Source organism: Kogia breviceps, chromosome 14 (genome assembly GCF_026419965.1).
Source record: "Kogia breviceps isolate mKogBre1 chromosome 14, mKogBre1 haplotype 1, whole genome shotgun sequence".
Taxonomy (NCBI): domain Eukaryota; kingdom Metazoa; phylum Chordata; class Mammalia; order Artiodactyla; family Physeteridae; genus Kogia; species Kogia breviceps.
The window spans coordinates 57,570,384-57,592,355 of NC_081323.1; the positions used below are offsets into that span (position 1 = coordinate 57,570,384).

At 42.3% G+C, this 21,972-nt stretch overlaps 1 protein-coding gene across 13 annotated transcripts in view; it reads left to right on the top strand.

Moving 5' to 3' along the window:
- Positions 1-21,972, top strand: part of RBFOX1 (RNA binding fox-1 homolog 1) — a 2,224,270-nt gene that overhangs the window by 476,077 nt on the left and 1,726,221 nt on the right. The gene's annotated exons all lie outside the window — the stretch shown is intronic.

Here is a 21,972-nt window from a genome sequence, read left to right on the forward strand (position 1 = left end):
TTTATACACAATCTTTTATCTTACACTTATTTTTATATTTCTCTATAACAATTTATTGCAATGCATATATCACCATTACATCAGACATTTATGGCTCCATTAAAATTCAATGCCATCATAAATTTGGCCCGGTTAAAGTGGTGACATTTGTAACAGCTTCCACAAGGACATATTTTATATTTAAAGTGGAACTTCGAGAAGAAACTTTAAAGAAAAAAAATCCTTGTAGGGAAGGAGAGGGATATAAGATTTTCCTGCTGTCTAAAACACTGTCTAATGCCTACCCTAATACCTGCTGTATTAAGAAGCCAGACTTTTGCTAAATACTAGGGGAGCTATTTCCAGTTAATAGGGATTAACGAGAACCATATGATAATGCCATCATTGACTAGAAATGCTCCTCTCTGCCCAGTCCTTTGGCAGACTGAGACCTGGGAGAATTTCGGAAGTAAGGGAAAATATTAAATCAGACTTTTAAACAATGCAGTGTCCATATAATGAGAGCTTTTCTGATTCTGGCGTGTAAGAGTTTTCGGAGAGGGATAGGATGAGGGTCTTATGTTTTTCTATCATTTGGTCCAAGATGGTGAGTGCTTCTATTGGGAAATTTAAGGTCTGTCTCTCTCTAGCTCTTTTTCAATCCATCAGAAGGTATTAGAGCAGCTTTTGTGAGTCCAGTGCTTTTATATATGATTTGAAAAGTAAAAATGGGGATATATTCCTCATTGTGATGGAACCTACTATACTAGGATACCCTCAAAGGAAAGGACTTTTGCATCCTCAGGAGCCGTGACAATATCTGACACATGGTTGATATCCACTAACACCCTTTGTTCAACTCACTGTAACTATTGGACAAGGCATCCAACAAAAACAACTTTGGACAATAAGCACCCAACTGGGCATGACTGAGGGTCTGGTTGTATGGGACAGAATAGGTATCACATATGACTTCCAGGCAAGAGGAGTGTGTGAGGACTGTGCAAGCCCGAGCTGGGTTCATGGAAGAATGAGGCTTCAGGTGGGTACGATTTGACCCTTCAGAAGTAGCACAAAGGATAGTCTAGGCTGAAAGAACCAGGTGGGCTGAGTAAGAGAAACTTCAAGAAACTCCCTGGAGAGAGAGCTGGCTGAGGGGTGGGATCAAGGTGTCCTTGAGCTTAGTCAGCCTCAAGATCTGTGTAATAACCAAGGGCAATAAAATCTCACTGAGCATGTGTTGTCAGGCAGGATGCCTGTGTGCATAATAAAGATAGCAAAGGTCTGTTTCCACCTGCTGTTAGCCTGGTTCTCTTCTAAGTTCTTTTCTCAGAGGAACCCATTGTAATTCTCATAACCCTCAAAGGTGGAGTTTCTGCTATGTTCTGGCTAGAGAGAATGGAGAAAAGGAATAGATATGCAGATGTTAGATGCATTCTCTGTTTCTCCCCTGTTTCTCCAGGAGTGAGTCCACTCACTTGAAGAAATAGAAGCTGGAACACTCATGTCCCAGGGGTAAATTTAATAGGGACATTGGGTGGGAGACTTTTGTTCTCTGAGTTTTTACTGACTGATGCCACTGGTTGTGGGTTGTAATCAAGTTTTGTCAGAGGCAATGCCATGAGATCGGAGAAATCAGAGTTCTTTTAAACCAAATATTGCCCTTCCAGAGCATGCTCTGGGGAGGGAGGAGATTTTTATGCTCTGCCAAGGAGATCGTAACACCTTAGTGCTGTGCCATCCAACACAGGAGCCGTCAGCACATGTCACTTAGCACGTGAAGCACGGCCAGTGTCACATATTAAAATCATCATGTTTTTTATGTATTAGGTTAACTAAAACATTTTAAAATAATTTAACCTATTTTTTCTTGTTTTAGTGTGGCTCCTGGAAAGTTTAGAATCCCATGTATGGGTTGCATTGTATTTCTATCGGACAGTGCTTTCTTAGAGTGCATCCTCTCAGTGCAAAGGACATATCTTATGAAATAGAGAAAGGCTTCTGAAAGGCTTCTTCCTCCTGCCACCAGCTTCTGGGCTGAGAGCTACTTTAGTATAAAACTTTCAACCACATCTGACTGGTTACCATGCCCTGAAAACACTCATACCTCTTTGCCTTTGCTTGTGCCATGCTCTCCCTCTGGAGTTCTTTCCTGTTACCCATCACCTTGCTCTCCTGGCATGCTCTTTCACATTCCTCAAACCCCATCTCAAAAGCTTCCTCCTTGTAGCTGCTCTTTAATTAACTGCTCTGTCCTCTGGGCTTCCACAGCACCTGGAACCCACTTTCTCCACTATTACTCTAATCAGCTTGTGTTTTAGTTACCTGCTCACAAATTCATCTCCATAGCTGCTCATGGAATCCCTTGAGGCCAGGGACTCAGTGATTTTGAAGTCATTGGAGGCAGTGTGGGCTGCTGGAGCTGGCTCAAACCGGATCAGAAGAAGCACTGTGTGTGTCTCTTCCTAACTCCACATTCAGCAGCTTCCTGCTGATAAGTTGAAATTGGCCACAGTGGAGTATTGACACCACAGGAATTGGCAAACAGTGAAAATCAGGGCTTTTAATGGGGTGAGGGGAGGGGGAGAGACAGTGGTTAAACATTTACCTGCTCACACTGATCTCAGTTAAAATGAAGTAAAAGGCTTTTGCCACCTGAATCAGCCTCAGAAAGCGGTGGTCATTTTCTTGTGATTAGGTGACCTGTATGTGAAGAAATGTTGCTTTCTCTCCATGAAGGCAGTTTAAGGAGCTCTCTCTCTCTGCAGGCTCTAATATTTAGGGTCTGGTAGAGAGATGTTGGATTAGACTGGGTGATTATAAAGTTTCTTCCCAGTTCTAAAATTCACTGATTCTGGGCATTATGCATATCACTTGCAAGTAATTAACATTAATAATGCCCTACATTTGTGCAGCCCTTATCTTTCTTTTTTCCCAAAGAGCTTTCCTATCCATTATGTCATTTGACACTTCTCAGAAGCCACTGAATAGAGAAGTTAATATATCCGGTGTAGACATCTACTTAAATTCAAATAGATTTGCACATAGTTGACCTTGGTCTCAGAGAGGGCATGGGGGCCACAGGGTGACAGTGGATCACAATGTTCTCAGTTCAGTAGGATGGACTATGAGGGTCAGAGAGCGCAAGACAATTACCCAAAGTCACACAAACACAGAACAGCAAAACTTCATCAGCTCTAGGATTGCACTGAAGGTGAGGAACATTTGGTGTGGGTAGTCACCCAGAAGAACTGAAAAATAGCATATCTATATAATATCAGCTATTTTAATAGAAAGAAAAAAGTGCACTGTCTCAAAACTGAGATAGCTTATCTTTGATTCCAAACAGCTGAATATTCTATCCGTTTGGAGGGCTCCCTTCCATTTTTGCCACTCACCGAGCTGTTTGAGCCTCATAATCATGGCGCTGGGCTTCCCAGGAGGCTGCTTGCTTCATGGGTCACAGAATCCTTCTTTTCCCCTCCAGAGAGAATGCCCCCCGCCCAAATAAAAGATGAACAAACATTTTACAAATGTTTCAGAAAAGGTTGGTAACTCATCTCTCTGAATTACCTGTGATAAGAGAACCTATTAGGAGGCTAAGGAGGAGAAGCAATTTGGGTTGAATGAAACTACTGAGTAATTTAGACAATGCCTGGAGATAGAACTTTGCTCACTCCTCACTTGGGATTCGTACAACTCTGAGACACATATTTTGTTTCAAAGCAGACTGAAGGAAATAAATTTAGAGCAAAGGAAAACATGTACAAAACATCATTGAAAAAAGAATGCAAATATTTTTGTGTGCACATGCATGTACTGAACTTTAATAATGCCCCCCAGTGACAATAATAACTGAATAATAACAATGAGTATAGCTCAGTCCTCATAATGTTCTTATTAAAATTCTAGAAATAAAGATTTCAGTGCCATTATGTAGAAAATTTAAGAGAAAAATATCTTGGTATATCTTCTAAGTTGTCTATAAATTCTACACTCTGTACACTAGTTATTACTTTACTGTTTATTCTCAAAAATGTTTAGAATATAATTGTGTAGAACTTGGGCTGCATTTTTCACTTGAGAAAGAGTTACAACTCTGCTTCTATGTGGTAGACAGACAGAATCTCTCCAAATATGTGCAGTGAAATTACCTCTCTAAGAGCTGTCTATAGGGCCTGCCCTCCCATGGTGTGTTGGAGCCAGCTCATACTGTCTGGGAAGAATGGATTGTCTAATTTCAAGGAAATCTGCCAGTTGGTTGGTGTCATATTGGCACCTTGAAATCGGCTATTGTTGGAATATTTACACCATGGAAACCAGAAAACACTATAAGTCAGTGATTTTCACCTAGAGAGCTGGGTGGTTAAGCATTTATCATGCCACCACTGCTATTCTCTCTCTATAGGGTACTACTCCATTTATATCATTCTGTCGCATTTAATTTACATATCCATGAACAAGTAGACAACCATGTGGAAGTCATAGAGTCTTAATAGGAAAACCAAAGACCTGAACCCTGCAAAAGCAGAAACAATAAAGGATTCCCTACTCATTACCCATAACCTTTAGGTATTTGATAATTATCTAATATAACCTGTCTTTTCGTTCCTGTTCCTAATCTAGCTTAACAGTCCTCAAGCTTTAGTGCATGAGTTAATGTACAAGTGTTGATAATGTGAAACCACACGTGTGGTACTTTATGAGAGTAGTAGGGGGCTTTTGAGGGTAGCTTTGGCCACGAAAATATTTTACTGGAGTTGGCAAAATATGGTAGTTGAAACCCAGAATACCTGGTTTTGAATCTAGGCTCTGCCACATAAGCTATTTTACCCTCTCTGAGCTTTAATTTCTTCATCAGTAGAATGAGAACAAAAACGATACCTTGCCTCTAAAGTTCTTATTAAATGTGTTCATATATGTAACATGCTTAGTATCACTCCTTGGACCTAGTTAGTGCTAGGTGCATTTTAGCTATTATTATTATAGAGGAGTGTTTTAGTTGATGATCTTGGTAGCTGAGTGAGGGTTAGATTGGATGGAACCAAGACTGGGAGAGTCTTGGTTAGAAGCCCATTGCTTTGGTCCAGCCTGACCCTGTTGAATGAATCACTGATGCCATGTGGCTGTTGGGTGTTACATAGACTAAGCCAGTGGCTTCTCCTGAAACTTAGCCTATGACGTAAAGGGCCTTGGTTGACCATTAAAGAAGACCACTTTCCCTAGGAATTTATTTTACCAGCTTCCATCCAATTCATTTGGTGCTGGAGGGCGTGGTGAAGAGGAGAGAATGGTAGCAGATAAACTTCAAGAGCATGCAGGCTCCAGATCTTGGAAGTCCTCAGAGGTCATGGTGAAAGTCTGGATATCCTAGTAAGCATAATGAAAAGCTATGAACAAATTTAGGCACTAGATAGACACTAGGAGAGATACAACGATGTAGTCAGTCACAGGGACTTGCAGACTAGAAAGGTCCACACCCTCCCCTTTGTCAGTTGTAGCTTAATCTCATGAGTCCAGTTCTTACATTTTCCAGATGAGCAGAAATGTCCCCTCTTACCTCCTGCAGTGGAATGACATGCAAAACGCCACGGGATTTTAGTACATTGTGATAATTATAGGGAAAGGGCATGCAAACTTCGGGATTTCCTTAGGAAAACTGGAAACCCTACAGAAGGGGCAGAGAGAAAAGATTAACATAGCTTCCCTGGTGCCTCTTCCTCTCTCAGTTGCTCATAAATAGCCTCCATGAGGACCGTATTTGCTGTGAATTTCGTCACATCTCTCAAATGCCCTGACTGGTCTTTTACCTCCTTCCACGTCCAGGCCCTGTCTCATGTCCAGGGGCCAATAATAAAGATAAATTTGAGAAGTAATAGATAAAGACCCAATCCTTGTAGAGCAATAAAATTTATCGTGGCTTAACTAATCTGGCACCATTTATGCCTGCCGCCTGCCTTCCCAACCATCGAATGACTAATTGATAACTAATTTCCTCAATTTGTACTTCATTACTTATTGCAGCAGAAAAGCTTACGCCTAACTCTATGAATCAAATAGACTCCATGAAATCAGCAGAGATACTATTTGCCAAAGTTCTTGGCAAATTGACCACCTTTTCAGGAAAAGTGACCTCTTCTCAATAATACACCTAACAGATACTGCTTTTTCATTGTGTGTCAGGAACTGGGCTAAGCATGTTGCATTTGTATAATTAAAGGTTGTGCTAGATGATAAAACTGCAGTAGCTTATCACAACAGAAGTTTATTTCTTTATCAATAACTTCTTAATTCAGGTGTTCCTGGTTGGCAAAGGATGGGGGAGCTTTGGTCCTTGCAGTCATTCAAGTTGATTTAGTCCCCAAATTAAGCTCAGATGATCCGCCATCATTACTGAATAGCTTCCAAGGTTGCCTTTGGTGTTGGCATTCAGCCAGCAGACGGGGGAAAGAGCGTGAAGGGGCATAGGTGGGAAGCTTTTAATGGGCTAGCCTAGAAGAATACGTCATTTCAACTCATACTGTACTGGTCATAACTCAGGAAGAGTAGGACTGGGAAATATATTATAGATGTGAGCCAAGAGGAAGTGGGTTTTGTTGGATGCATTGCCACACCCTGCGATTTCATTTAATCCTTACAACAATGCTATGAGGTTGGCCATTATCCCCACTTTACAGATGAGGAAACTGAGACTTGGAGAGGTTCAAATAACTTGCTTAAGGTCAAAGAGCTAGAAAGTGGAGGAACAGAGTCTTCAACTCAAGTTATCTGTCCGATTCCAAGTCTATGCTTTCAACCACTGTGCTAAACTACTTCTATCACGTCTCAAGCAATGGGAAGGTCTGACAATGAATCCTTTTCCCTCCCTATGCTCTGGTCAACATGAACGTACTTGACCCCGACCCACCATGAAGTTCTCTGCTTCAGAGGTAAGCTGTTACCCCTGCCTACAACACGGACTCTTCTAGTGAAAGCAGACCCAGGACATCTTGTGAACTTCCAGAAACCCAGGTTGGGGTTCCCAATGGTGCCCAGGTTCAGTGACAGTAAATTCTGAGGCTGACCACCCACATGTGCTTCCTCTGCGGGAGGCACAGAGCAAGTGTCAAACTGAGCCAAGGAAGACTCCACTAATTAAAGCTTTCCTGAACTGTGCCATCCATTGGCTTTTTAACAAGTGATGCTATTAATCCTACATGTTCTCGGTTTTTCATTTGTTTGTGGGGGGAAAATGTTGAAGGCGATATTGTGGTATTTATCCTTGGAATAATGTTGCCATAGTTACCTCTCGACTTTATTATACCAGTGGTGCAATAGTTGAAGCAGGGGGACCTGGAGATGCTCTCGTAACTATGAGCTTGGTCCCCAGGATGGGCATGAAATGCACCTCTTAGAATGGGGGGAGAAGAAGGGAGCTTGGCCCCAGCAGTTAACTCCAAAACACAGCACAGCAGTCCTGTGTATTTGATGAGGGTGTTGCTTGGTGATGTCCAGAGTGAGCCATTTCTATGAAGTTGCTTTGTTTTCACATTGTTTTATAGTGACACTCTTAGAATGCTAGAATGTAGTGTCTCCATGGAAACTGGAAATGTACAAAATTAAGACCCAGAATAGGAAAGCTCCTATGAGCACAGTTCTGCTGATCCCTAATAAAGAAATGATGTGTTGCAACTACAAGGTGTTGGATGTTAAAAGAGTCAGGGAATGATAAATTTGACATCCTAATCTAACCAAAGACCTTCACTTTTTGGACATGGTGGAGAAAGGTTATGAGTGCACATCCAGGTAATTGTGGTCTGTCAAACAGGAGGAAGGCTCCTTAATACCCCATTGTGGGGAAATAGCTACTGACCCTCCAAGGAAAGTGCACCTTGACTCCACTTCCCTGTTGAGCCCATTCAGAAAGAGTTAGTGGGACATGAGAGAGGCAGCATGATACAATGCAAAGACGAGGCATTTGCAGTCAGAACAGGATTAAATCGCAGCTCCTCCACTTACCATCTTTTGACTTTAAGGAAATCCGTTCAGCTTGCTGAACCTCTGTTGCCACATCCATAAAATGGGGGTGAATAGTATATACATTTCTGAAGTGTTGTAGCATTGGAAGCATGCACACACACACTTTATAAATATATGTTTGTTTCCTTTCTTCACTTTTCTTCAGATATTTATTTTTAGCAGGGTCGGAAGGTGTTCTTTAGCCTGACTACTTATATAGAAGGACAAGGTTTAGTTTAGAATGTCTGAATTAATAATGGCATAACGGCATGAAACGTACAGCTTTACAGAATAGTCAATGGAAACATGAGGCCCTCTTCGGGTGTACATGCTGTTTGTTCACGGTGGGGATTGGCGAAGTCAGATGCGTGTCTGTTCTGATGCTCGCACTTCTTTTGTGGCTCCTCCTCCGAGTCTCTCGCGGTCCTGCATGTTTGGTCCCTGACTTCTCTTTTGCCTCCCTCCACACACATCTCACACATTCGCTGAAATGCCATCCAATTCTATCAGGACATTCAAATACACAGAATTCTCAGGCTCTCCTTCTGCAGTCACTGCATGTTCAGAGTCTTGTCAACAATTTGTGTAACTACTCCCATCTCTGCTTTTAAAAAAAATTATTAAAAAATTTTAACCCCCTTTATTGAAGTATGCTGACATACAAAAACTGTGAACATATTTAATGTATACAACTTGATGAGTCTGGAGATAAGTACATACCCATGAAACCATCACCACAATCTATGCCATAAACACAACATTACCTCCAAAATTTTCCTTCCACCCTCTTTATTATTATTATTATTATTTTGTGATAAGAGCACTTAACATAAGATCTACTCTCAGCAAATTTTTAAGTATATAACGCAGTATTGTTCACTATAAGCTCTATGCTGTAAGTAAATCTCTAGAACTTGTTCATCCAATAAAGCTGTACCCTTTGACCAATATCTCTCTGTTTGTCCCCTCCACACAGAGCCCCTGGCAACCACCCTTCCACTCTCTGCTTCTGAGTTTGACTATTTTAGATTCCTCATCTAAGTGGTATCTTGCAGTATTTGTCCTTCTGTGTCTGGCTTATTTTGCTTAACATAATGTCCTCAGGTTCCTCCATGTTGTCACAAATGGCAGGATTTCCTTCTTTTCTGAGGCTGAATACTATTCCATTGTATGTATAGATCACGTTTTCTTTATTCATTAATCCTTTGATGAACATTTAGGTGGATTCTATGTCTTGGCTATTATGAATAATGCTGCAGTGAACATGGGGGTGCAGTATCTCTTTGAGATTCTAATTTCATTTCCTTTGGCTATATACCCAGAAGTGGGATTGCTGGAGCACATGGTAATTCTATTTTTAATTTTTGAAGGACCTCTATACTATTTTCCATAGTGGCTGCACCAGTTTACATTCCCACCAACAATACACAAAGGTTCCCTTTTCTCCACATCCTTGTCAACAACTGTTATCTTTCTTTTTTTTTTTTTAAATATAATAACCATTCTAACAGGTGTGAGGTGCTCTCCCATTGCTGTTCTTAATGGCACAGAATGGAAGGAGGTTCCTTTACTTCCAGTGCCAAGCGCCTGCTGGATCTCTACTTGGTTAGAACCGAAGCTCTCATAACTAATCTCAATCCCTGTCTGAATGCTCTGTGGTATTTCCCACTGGCCTCTGCCTTCCTCTAAAAAGATAGCAGTGTGACTCTCTGTCATGAGCAGTGTTTTGCTGATCTGCCTGATCTCACTTAGTATAAGGAAAAAATATTCTGCTCTGGTTGTTGGTACATGAAGCTGCGCTTCCTCACCAGCACAGGGAAGCCTTGATACCACTTGAGTGTCTTTATCAAACAGCCTTAACACTGCAACCACCTACAGTTTCACGATTTAAAACTTCCATGCTCCCTTCTGTGTATGCTTCAACTGCACTGAAAGTGTGGGTTTCTGTCATCTTATACATTGCTATTAATACCTCATTGCGTTAAAAAACCTTCCCTTTAAACCTCAGTATGCTGAGACATGTCGTGATTAACTAAATGCTGAATAAATGGCAGGAACTTTTAATTTTAAAAATATTCACTGAGTAGCTGTTCCATGTCACATAATGTCCTAGACATTGGTAAAGTGACCAGCTTGTCTAGGTTTGTCTGGGATTTTCCCAGTTGTATCACTGAAAGTCCCATGTCCTGGGGAATTCAACAGTCCCAGGCAAACCAGGGCAGTTACCTTAAGCTCTAGGGGTAAACTGGTGAACAAAACCTCCTCCCTCAAGGCTCTGACAGTCTAATGAACCAGAAAATAGAAACAAACACCCAGCAGTTCCACTCCTAGTTATAGACCCAAATGATTTGAAAACAGGTCCTCTAACAAATACATGTCCACGTGTCCATAGCAGCTCTATTCACAGCAACCAAATGGTAGAAACAGCCCAAATGTCCATCATCAGATGAATGGATATTCAAATTCTGGTCTATCTATACAATGGAATATTATTTAGCCATAAAAGGAATGAAATAACTGATACATGCTGTAACATGGGTGAACTTAGAAAACGTCATGCTAAGTGAAAGGAGACCAAAAAAGCTCACATATTGTGCGATTCCATTTATATGAAATATTCAGAGTAGATAAGGCTACTTCTGAAGCGTATATAAGAATGTGAAATCTGTAATTGCCCTGCTTCTAAAATGGTTCTTTAGCTACTCTGCTGCAGTGAGAAAGATCTGGCCCAGCCATTTGGTAGTTACTCTTTCCAAGTATTTTCTAGGGAACATATTCCTAGAGGCTCTTGGGCTAAAGTGATAAAAATAATTTGACATGGCAGGTTCTCTGAAGAAGCCATTCAGCGTCCAGTGACTTGGGTGCTGGGGCAGGACCCGAGGGTAAGGACCAGAGAGAGCATCTTAGTTCTGGCTCTTACACAGTTTCCCTCGACAGAGTGACTCCAGAATCAAAGAAAGTTTAAACATCCCCCAGGAGACAGTGCTGGACACAAGCTTCCATGGGGGAGTTTGATTTCTGCTTCTGCCCTTGACCCTGCATCCTAGGACAGGTGTACATCATCACCTATAAAATGGGGACAAAGATAGATGTGTTGTAAGGATACGTATTTCCCCTCAAAGCCAGGAGTGTACACTGTCTGGAAAATAACAAGCACTCAATAATTATTAATTTTCTCCATTCTTTCCTTTTCATCCTAAGACTTAATTAAGACATATAGTTAAAGCTATGAATAAGCAGTTCACAGGAAGAGAAATCTAAATGACCAGCACACATGGAGAAATGTTCAGGCTGGCTAGCAACAAAGGATTGAAAAGTGAAACAAGACATCATTTGTCTCCTACAAAGTTGGCCAAAGAAAGGAAAAAAAAGTCAATGTTGCCAAAGAGTTTGGAAGCCAGGCACTTGCATCCTAGGCTGGTAGCAGTACAACTTGGAACAACGTTTTGGGGGCAGATTTGACAATAAGACAAATATGCTTGTTTCAGAAGCCTTAAATGCACACTTGTGTTTTGACCTGGCAATTCCAGTTCGAGAAATTTGTCCTCAGGGAATAATTAAGGATGTGCTCGCAAACTTAGCCACAGAAGGCACTCTATAAATAGTTGTTAAATGAAGGAGTGAGCGATACTCATCACTACAGTGTTTATAATAATGAAAATTCCAGTAACAGGGAAAATCAAATAAATTATGGTCTGGCCATAAAATGGAATCCTCTGCAGCCATTAAATCTGATTTGGTAAACACATTTGGATAACTCTGTCATTTACATGGGACTGGGAAGATATTTCTGATTCCTTGAGTGAAAAAAATTATGTTAAATGACAGATCGTATGGCTATGGCTTGTTTAAAAATATGTATCCACAAATAAGATGGGAAAGAAAAACTCTCGAAGGGTGTACAGCACAACGTGAAAAGCCGTTATTGATGAATGGTGTGACACCATGAATAATTTTTATTCCCTTCTTTCGGCTTTTCTTGTATTCTGAGCATGTACTATTTGCACATATTTTTAAAAAACTTAATGTTAAAATAGAGGGACTCGCTAAGATGGGGGTGGGTGGTTAGAAACCAAGATAAGAAACTAGGGCAAAAATGTGCTAGTCAGGAGAACGTAGGGTGTCTGGCTAGGTTAAAAGAGTTGCATGATTTGGGCAGCCTTCCCTTCCTTTTCTGTGTCATTTTAAGCTTTTTTGACTACAGATCAACCCTCAGACCTCGGGAGGCTTGATTTGGCTGCACCCTCCTTAGGATGTGTCATGTCTGGGAAACACACAAATGCTCTCCTTTGTCTTTGCTGCTCGTGGCCCGAATTGGCTGTGCTCGAGGGTGACTCACTCCTGGCTGTGTGCATTGATGAGAGCTGGTTTGTACCTGGAAATCAGAGCGCACACCTGTCCCTGAAGCTCTGAAAACAGCCTGGACCAGCATCCTGGAGAGAGAGAAAGCCAGCTCCCAGCCACGAGGAAAGACTCCAGCTCAGGAGACCCTTGTGGGGAAGGGGATGTGTTTACCTTTTTTGCTCCCCAGATTTTCGCTGAGTAAATTGCTGCGATGGATCATAATTGCTTTTCATTTTATTTTTAAAAATTGCTGCCAAGGCAGTCTGCTTGTCTCCTGAAGTCAGCACAAATCTGAGAACACTTTACTCCAAGGGAATATTTTTAAAACTTGGGTTTGAAAAGTGATTTCCACCCGATAATGAGCAGGTCGAGGTCTCACAGACCACGGTGACTCGGTTGCACTTCAGACCCAGAGATTCACAAAGCTCATCAGCTCGTTCCTTTCACTCAGATCTTTGCTGAATTGCCACGTCCAGAAAGAACCCTGCTCCTAGCTTCCTGTCTAAAATAGCACCTTCTTCTGTCGGCTTTCCTGGATCGTTTTTTTTTTCCCTCTCAGGAATCTATCCCGCTCTGACATTATATTCTTTCTTTATTCTCTCTATCCCCCCAGAAGGATACATGCACCTCAAGTGTTCAAGTGCTGTATCTTTTTCATGGCAGCATCCCTGTGCTTAGAACTGGGGCAGGCACATAGTAGGTGCCCAACAAGTATTCGACCACATGAATATGTGAGAGGATGTGAAAGTCTTTTACAAGCTGGAAGATGCAGTGGGGCAGAAAGATGCGGGGTGGGATGGTATGGTTGCATTTGGGCTTCTGAACTCTCCAGCTCACCACCAATGCCATCTGGGCCCCAAGTCCCAGGGGGATTGACTGTTATGGCTCCCAGAACACCAGCAGCATCTATGATAGAGTTCAGCCTCCATGCTAGGAGGTTCCATTGGCCTTGAGTTTCCCTTGGTGGGAGGATAGGGCTCCAAGCTGTTGGATGCTCTGTTAAACACGTGCTGCCAAGCTGGCTTCCACCATCCAACCAGGCTGAACTGTCTGGTATTGCAGACCACTCTCAGCACCCCAGAAGCAAAGACAGTAACAGCAGTAACCTGCGGGGCTGGGAACACTTACATTCTCCCTTTCTCGTTCTTTCCATTAGTGCCTAGAACTCTGGGAATGGGCATTTTTTACTTGCAGAAAAGCGAGAGCTGTATGTGCAGAGGCTGCAGAGTCAAACACCAGTCTGGGTTGCTTCACTGGCTGATTCTGAAAACACAGGGCATTCTTCCTCCCTCGGGGTGAGTCCAATTCCTGCCATTTTGGGTTCCACTGAGAAGTGCCATGTTTCTCAGCATTTTTACGGAAGATTCACAGCAGCCACCTGCTAGACAGTCATTCCTTTAGTATGCACCCACTGTATGCCAGGCACTGAGTATATAACAATGAACTAGACAAAGTCCCTGCCCCCATGGGACCTCTTCATGCCTTTTCATACCACTTCAACCAGTGGTAACTGGTTGAGTTTGGGAGAGAAGAGCCAAAGGTTGATTTGATACCCAATCAATTATCATATTTTGTTATGAGTTTTTAATGGTATTTCTTTCAAAAAGACATGGGCATTGAAATTTGACTCCCCCTGCCCTGACCCCCTGGGAAAACAACTGGTGGATTGGTTAAACCTGGCACTTTATGAAACCACATTCATTTGCTTTGGTTTTGGGGGTACTCTGCTGCCAGGTACCCTTAGCCCTTCCCTAGTTGGATCTGAGCTCCAGTGATCAGAGGTAAGACTGTTCTTGGGGAGTGGACATATGAATTTTCTGAGCCAACCTACTTCAGTTTGGCTGAAAATAGTTTCTCAGCTCCCACCTAAGGGCTTCCCAATAATTAGAAGCAATGCTTGCAAATCCTTGTGGACACATTGGGAAAGAGACCTGTAACATTTGCTGGTGCTTTGTGATTTGTAAAACACATCAACAAGCACCCTGTGAATCTTGCTCTGACACCTGCAGCAGAGTGGACTTACGCAAGTGTTTATCCTTCTCTGTCTATCAAATGGGCAACGTGATTTCGTTTCCTAAGGCTATTGTCGGAACTGAGTGAGATGCTGTATGCAGAGTGCCCATTTCTGTGAGTGGCATATAATAAGTGTTCAATACATTTTAATGATTAAAAACATGAAGATGGTTCTTATGAAAGGTAGGCAGGGAAGATTGTATTCACCTTGCTTGAGGGATGGAGACATTGGAGCTCAGAGAGGTTATTTGGCCCAAGTCCAAGTATTCAGGGGTGAGGATACTAAATCCATGTCAGAGAGTATAATGTATGCCCTAGGCACCTCCCTTGGGCTTCTGACCAGGTCCCAGACTGTAGGCATCTGCATACAAAGGATGGGTGTTTATCCCCGACCTTTCCATACAACTCCCCTTTCACTTACATCTTGGGGAAATCACAGAAGCTAAGGCAACACCCCCTCTGCCATAGAGGTCCTCTTTATCCCTTCCCACCAAGTCCCAGCTCATCTCCCTTAAGCTCTCATTAGGGAGCCACTATCTCCAAACTCATCTAGTCTTTAAATGTCTACTGATGGTTTATGCTAATGTCTTGCAGATAATGAATCCTCTACATTTAGTGCCCGTCATCTTACTGCAGGGTTTTGTTTGTTTGTCTGTTAGTTTGCTTCCAGTTCTGGTTTTCAAGTTGCAGAAACTTATGTCTCAGTCACTTGTGCAAGGCAACTCCCACCCTTTGAGACGGAGTCTGTGTCTTTCACACAGAGTGAGTGTCGCCTCTAGAGCCCCTGGCTTAGAGCTGGGCGTTCAGTACTGACCACAGATTAAAAGGACAGGGGTGGGTCGATGGAAAGGCTGTAGATGTGATATGGATGCTTCAAGACAGCAGCTCATCTTAATTTCTTAGGGCCCACGCACTTTTCCTGACTTCAGGATAAAGTAGGGAGCTGCTTGTAGGTGTGGGATTATGGGAAGGAGGGGAATTCTTTACATCTAGGTAGGTCAGGATGGGATGCTGTCCAGAGGCCACCCATGGAAATCCATAACTGAGATAAACGGAGCCATGAGAGTGAAAGGTGGTGGCCGAACCTCCTAGAGAAATGGAAATAAAAACACAAATAAACAAATGGGATCTAATGAAACTTAAAAGCTTTTGCAAAGCAAAGGAAACCATAAACAAGACAAAAAGACAAGCCTCAGAATGGGAGAAAATATTTGCAAATGCAGCAACTGACAAAGGATTAATCTCCAAAATATACAAGAAGCTCATGCAGCTCAATATCAAACAAACAAACAACCCAATCCAAAAATGGGCAGAAGATATAAACAGACATTTCTCCAAAGAAGATATACAGACAACAAACACATGAAAGGATGCTCAACATCACTAATCATTAGAGAAATGCAAATCAAAACTACAGTGAGGTATCACCTCACACCAGTCAGAATGGCCATCAACAATAAATACTGGAGAGGGTGTGGAGAAAAGGGAACCCTCTTGCACTGTTGGTGGGAATGTAAATTGATACAGCCACTATGGAGAACAGTATGGAGGTTCTTTAAAAAACTAAAAATAGAACTACCGTATGACCCAGCAATCCCACTATTGGGCATATACCCTGAGAGAATCATAATTCAAAAAGAGTCATGTACCACAGTGTTCATTGCAGCTCTGTTTACAATAGCCAGGACATGGAACCAACCTAAATGTCCATCGACAGATGAATGTATAAAGAAGATGTGGCACATATATACAATGGAATATTACTCAGCCATAAAAAGAAAGGAAAATGAGTCATTTGCAGTGAGGTGGATGGACCTAGAGACTGTCATACAAAGTGAAGTAAGTCAGAAAGAGAAAAACAAATACCGTATGCTAACACATATATATGGAATCTAAAAAAAAAAAGGTTCTGAAGAACCTAGGGACAGGACAGGAATAAAGATGCAGATGTAGAGAGTGGACTTGAGGACACAGGGAGGGGGAAGGGTAAGCTGGGATGAAGTGAGAGAGTGGCATGGACATCTATACACTGCCAAATGTAAAATAGATAGCTAGTGGGAAGCAGCCGCATAGCACAGGGAGATCAGCTCTGTGCTTTGTGTCCCCCTAAAGGGGTGGGATAGGGAGGGTGCGAGGGAGATGCAAGAGGGAGGAGAAATGGGTATATATGTATATATATATAGCTGATTCACTTTGTTATACAGCAGAAACTAACACACCATTGTAAAGCAATTATACTCCAATAAAGATATATTTTTTAAAAAGGTGGTGGCTGAGTTCCCGCATGGCCCACCAGTTGGGGAAGGGTGGGTGCTGTGTTCAGAAAGGAATGGAGCATGGGGTGCAGGTACTCAGAGACCCCTTACAGATGTCACGATCAGATGGACCTGTCCCAGTCTCACCTTGTTTGGGCATACAAGCTCACAGACATCTCATTTCCTGCAATTGCCACCAGCCTTTCGAGTACTGTTATCCCTTGGTATCCTCAGGGGATTGGCTCCAGAAGCCCCCACAGATACCAAAATCCTTGGATGCTCAAGTCCCTTATATAAAATGGTCCAGTACAATGAATACAGTCGGCCCTCTTGTATCCGCAGGTTTTGCACCTGTGTATACAGAATGCCAACTGTACAACAGGGCTTGCTGGGGTACTCTCAACATCTTCTCCGTGGTATTTATAGGGTGGTTTTCCTCTTGACTCCTAAAAAGGCATAAATGAAGCTTTTTGTTTGAAAGGGGAAGACTGTTTACTGTAATTAGATATTTAAAAACCCTTATTAGTCGTCTTTGCTGGACCTAATACTCAGCAGTATCAAAATGAGAGGCTTTCAGCTCTGTCGCCTCCACCCCCTTTCCTACCCCCAATATCATTCTTTGAGGATTCCTGTTTGCATTTCTCCTCAGTCCTTAAGCTTCATGACCATACTCTTGACCTAATGAAATCCCATTAGTTTCTCTCTGCAGATGAAAAAAATATATACATTTTTTCCAGTTAGAAAAGGTTAAGAAACAGTCAGGCCACCCAGCAGAGTGAGTGCACAGCTCACCCAGCTATGCAATTATCCAAAAATAACCCATTTCCATTTGCAAGAGTAGACTGCATTTAAATAAGCATTCTCTTCAAATAAACTTTCATTAAGTCAGATTTCTCTATAGTGTGCCTGCTAAATGAATGCATGTGTGCCCTTGTGCGGTATGTAGCATTTACCGCCACGCTTAGTTTTTGGAACACAAGAGAGGCTAAACTGTAATGAGATAAGTGAATGCATTTTGGCAGAGGTACCACTGACTTAACAAAGGAAACACTGAAATGTGCATCAAGTGGGGGATAGTAAGATATCCACGCTTCTGAAGAAATGGCTGTTAAAATTTTGTAGGATACCATGGCTTTTTCCCCCATCACATCTTATTAGAAACTCTGAATCCAACATGCCCTCACTGCCTAGACCCCTTTAGAATACCCTTTCCCTCCCTCCTCAATGGCATCATTGCGAAGTGATGTGTGGCTGACAGGGACCATGGCTACAGGTGCAAAATGCAAAATACTATTTTTCTAGTGTTTTCAGCCCAAATGAAATACTGGCATGGATACTGTTTGAAAGCTACCAGGTGGTAGCATTTATTTTGGCTGAAACTGCATCATCGCCAAAATCTGCTCTTCTGTGCATTACTGTTGTGTGGATTTGAGCCTGCCTGCTGTGGAGGAAGCAGATGATTCTGGGTTCAGCCCACGTGGGCGCCATTGAAATGGGAGGTCAGGCCAGCCTCCACTGCTTCCCTGGGGAGCTTTATTAGAAAATGACTTTTGTTGTGTCCAACTGGATCCTCTCTCTGTGGGACGTAGGTATGAGATGCTCGGATGAGGAGCTCAATCACACTGGCCACCTCTGTTGTTGTTTTCAACCTATTGTACTCAAGTGTTTTGCATTTCCAAAGGAAAGGAAAAATAGAAAAGTCAGAGAGTAGGATAGAGAGGGGGTAGATTGGGGGTGTGGGGGGGTTGCCTTTGGCCCCATTAAGAAGTTTCAAATAGCTCTGTTAGCAGAAAGCCTTGTTGTAGAGCCTATAAACTACCATAAGGTGGAAGAAAGATTAGAGTCAATTAAATATTGATGCTAACAGTAGAAGTAGAAGGGAGGGTGATGGACTGAGTTCTAAATCTGACCTTTTCTGTCGAAAACACTTCATCAATGTGTTATGGGGTGAAATCTGTCCCCTCAAAATCCATATGTTGAAGTCCTGACTCAGAATGTGACCTCATTTGGAGATAGGGTCTTTACAGAAGGAATCAAGTGAAGATGAGGTCCTATGGGTGGGCCCTATTCCAATATGACTGGTGCCCTTATAAGAGGGGAAATTTGGACACAGATACATATGGTTGGAAGACCAGATGACAACACAGGAGAAGATGGTCATCTACAAGCCAAGGAAGGAGTCATGGAACAGATTCTTCCTCACAGCCCTCGGAAGGAAGCAACCTTGCCAACACCTTGATCTTGGAGTTTTAGCCTCCAGAACGGTGGACAATAAATTTAAGTCACCTGGCTTGTGGTTTGTTGTCATGATGGTCCCAGCAAACGAATGCAGAATGTACACAGCAAGGACTTCTTGGAAGAAAACCAGGTTCTGAGTATGTGTAACTCCTGGATATTTGTTCTCCTCTGGTTAAGGGAGAGATTACAGAGGGTTGAGGTGGAAAGAAGCTGACCTAAGAGGGAGGTGCCCTGTGGGAAAGTCTGGGAACTTGGAGGCTCTGAAAATTCCAAGAGGTAAGAACAAATGAGGCGTTAGCCAGAGTTATATTCTAGATGTATTTGTGTGTGAGTGTGTGTTGTGAATGTATTAATGTCTGAGGTGATGTCAGAAGCTTAAGTCAGAAACTCTCATGTTGAACTGATGGTACTGTTTAAACATCAACTATCCAATGAAGTGGCAGGATGAACACAGCCCAGAACAGGGTAGCATGCATCTCATAGAACTCTACCTCATGCCCGTGACAGACATCACTAACTGATCACAGCACTCTTTCCCTCTGAGCTGAGTCTTGCCTCCAAATCTTTGTCTACTGGTAAGCCAGGCAGGCACAACCAATCATTCCAATGTGGCATGTGAACTGAAACCTATATTTTGTCTCTGGTCAAGACCCTTTCTACTGAAGATGTGGTCTCTGGGCTGGCATCATTGAGCAACTTGGGGGAAATGAAGAATCTGGGGCCCCTCCCACACCTATTGAGTTGAAATCTGCATTTTAAACAGGATCCCTAGGTGATCATTGTGCACATTAGTTGTAGGAAGCTCTGACCTGGAGGGAGAAGGGAGTCGGGGGTGAGTTCTACATATACCTGAGCAGTAAAATCTATTCTGATTAAACCAATAGCCAGAAACTGTTGTCTCTCTTAGGAGAAAACACTTCACTTTGGGATCAGGCAAGTGAAGATGTCCAGTGTGAAATCTGATTCTTGCTCTGTTCTAGTTCTGTTTTATATGTGTCACAGTGTCAGTTCAATGACTATGTTGCTTTTTTAAAGTCTAGCATGTGAATAAGAATAGTGAATTCATGAGACAGAGAATTACCACCAAAAGGAACTCCAGAGTGCCTAGTGGAAAACAGCGGGGCTCACTGGCAGGCTCCCTGAAGTGGACCACCTCTTGCAGAATCTCCCCGTGTGCTTCTCATGAATCTAGATTCCTCGGCTCCACCCTCAACCCACTGACGTAGAACCTCAGTGATTTGAGGCCTGAGAATCTTCATGGTGAGCAAGATCCTCAGGTGATGCTTATGCACCCTCCAGTTTCAGAATCACTTGAAGATTCAACCCAATTATGTGATAGTGAACTTTATGACAGAAGAAATAAAGAGTCATTTGTACTACAGTATGAATTAGTATATCTGAAAATATTTATTAATAACATATGAGCAAGTGAGTAGGAAGGATGCTGGTTGCTGGTCTATTCTGGAAGAGATAGGCAGCTAAGAGGGAGGAAAGGGGACCAAGGACGACTGACCAAAAGGGATAGGCTTGAGGGATAAACCAGTGTTCCTGGTCTCCTGGAGCTTACATTCTGACTCATGAAGACAGCAACTGATAGCATGGTAGTAAGGAACGAGGCCTTTGCAAAAAATAGAGCAAAGGGCTGCCAGTTACAATTTTACATAAGAGGACAGGAGCAGGTCATGAAGAAGAGGGAGTTTGTTTTGTAGAGAGCATGAGGAAGGATTTTCCAGGAAGAGGGAGCAGCCTGTGCAAAGGTCCTGAGGTTGGAACATACCTGGTTTGTTTAAGGAAGCCCCTTGGCTGGAGAGGAGTGGGCAAGCCAAGAAACTGGGGGTACGGTCGGAGAGGGGCGGGGTACACAGCCTTCTGCAGAGATGGCAAGGACTTTGGCTTATGAGTGAGCTGGGGAGCCTTGGGAGGTGTTGAGCAGAGGATGGGTATGATCTGGCTTAGGATTCAGCAGCAGGACTCCATCTTCTCCAGGGGGTAAGAGCAGAAGCAAGGAGGTCAGTTAAGAGGTTATGGCAATAATTAAATGTATAAATTGATAAAGCATATAAAGAAAGAAGTGATATTCCTTCCTACGCATTGTAGCTCACTCCCCAGAAGTAAGTATTACTAACATTTTCATGAGCAACCTTCCAGATTATGTCTATGGTCATGCATGCACACTTATATACACATACTTTTACATATATGAAATCATGCTATACATATTGCTAAACAATTTACTTTTAAAATCCATCATTCATATTTTCTATATCTTATCCCATTCTAAGAGCTGCATAGCTTTCCATAACATGGATGGGCCATGTTATTGTATTCAATACATTAGTTGTTGTATTCAACATATTAGTTTCTTATTGATTGACATTTAGGATGTTTTTGGGTTTTTTTTCCTATTGTGAGCGGTGCTATGGTGATCATTTTTCAATGTCTATTTTTGTGCACCTGAGCATGCATGTGCATGGGATTATTTTCTTAGAAATGGAATCACCAGGTTAAAGGGCAAATGCATTTTATATTTTAATACATACTGACAAGTTGCCCTCCATATGGGTTGTAGTAATTTACAATCTCACCAGGAGGGCGATGTCTGCTTTTTGTGTAGTTTTATGTTTTACACAACCCTTTAGCTGCATTATCAGTCGGTCTGATGATGTGAAGGAGGGAGAGTAGTTGGTTTATTCCCATTATGAAGATGAAGAGATCAAGGCACAGCACAGGACCTTGGGGGAAAGGGAAGAGGAAGGCTATGTCAGCAGGCAGATGGACAGATGCAGACCAACATCGCTTTTCTATTTCTGCATTAATAATACATTGCTTTACTTTGACATTTCTTTTCTTTCTTTTTTTTTTTGACGTGGACCATTTTTAAAGTCTCTGTTGAATTTGTTACAATATTGCTTCTGTTTTATGTTTTGGTTTTTTGGCCATGAGGCATGTGGGATCTTAGCTCCCCAACCAGGGATTGGACCCACACCACCTGCACTGAAAGGCAAAGTCTTAACCACTGGACCACCAGGGAAGTCCCAACTTTGACATTTCTGTGTTAGTGGAAATACTTGATTATATCATTTGTTATGGTATATGAGCTGGTGTTTTAATTTCATATAGATTTTTGAAAAGACTTTGCTTTTTT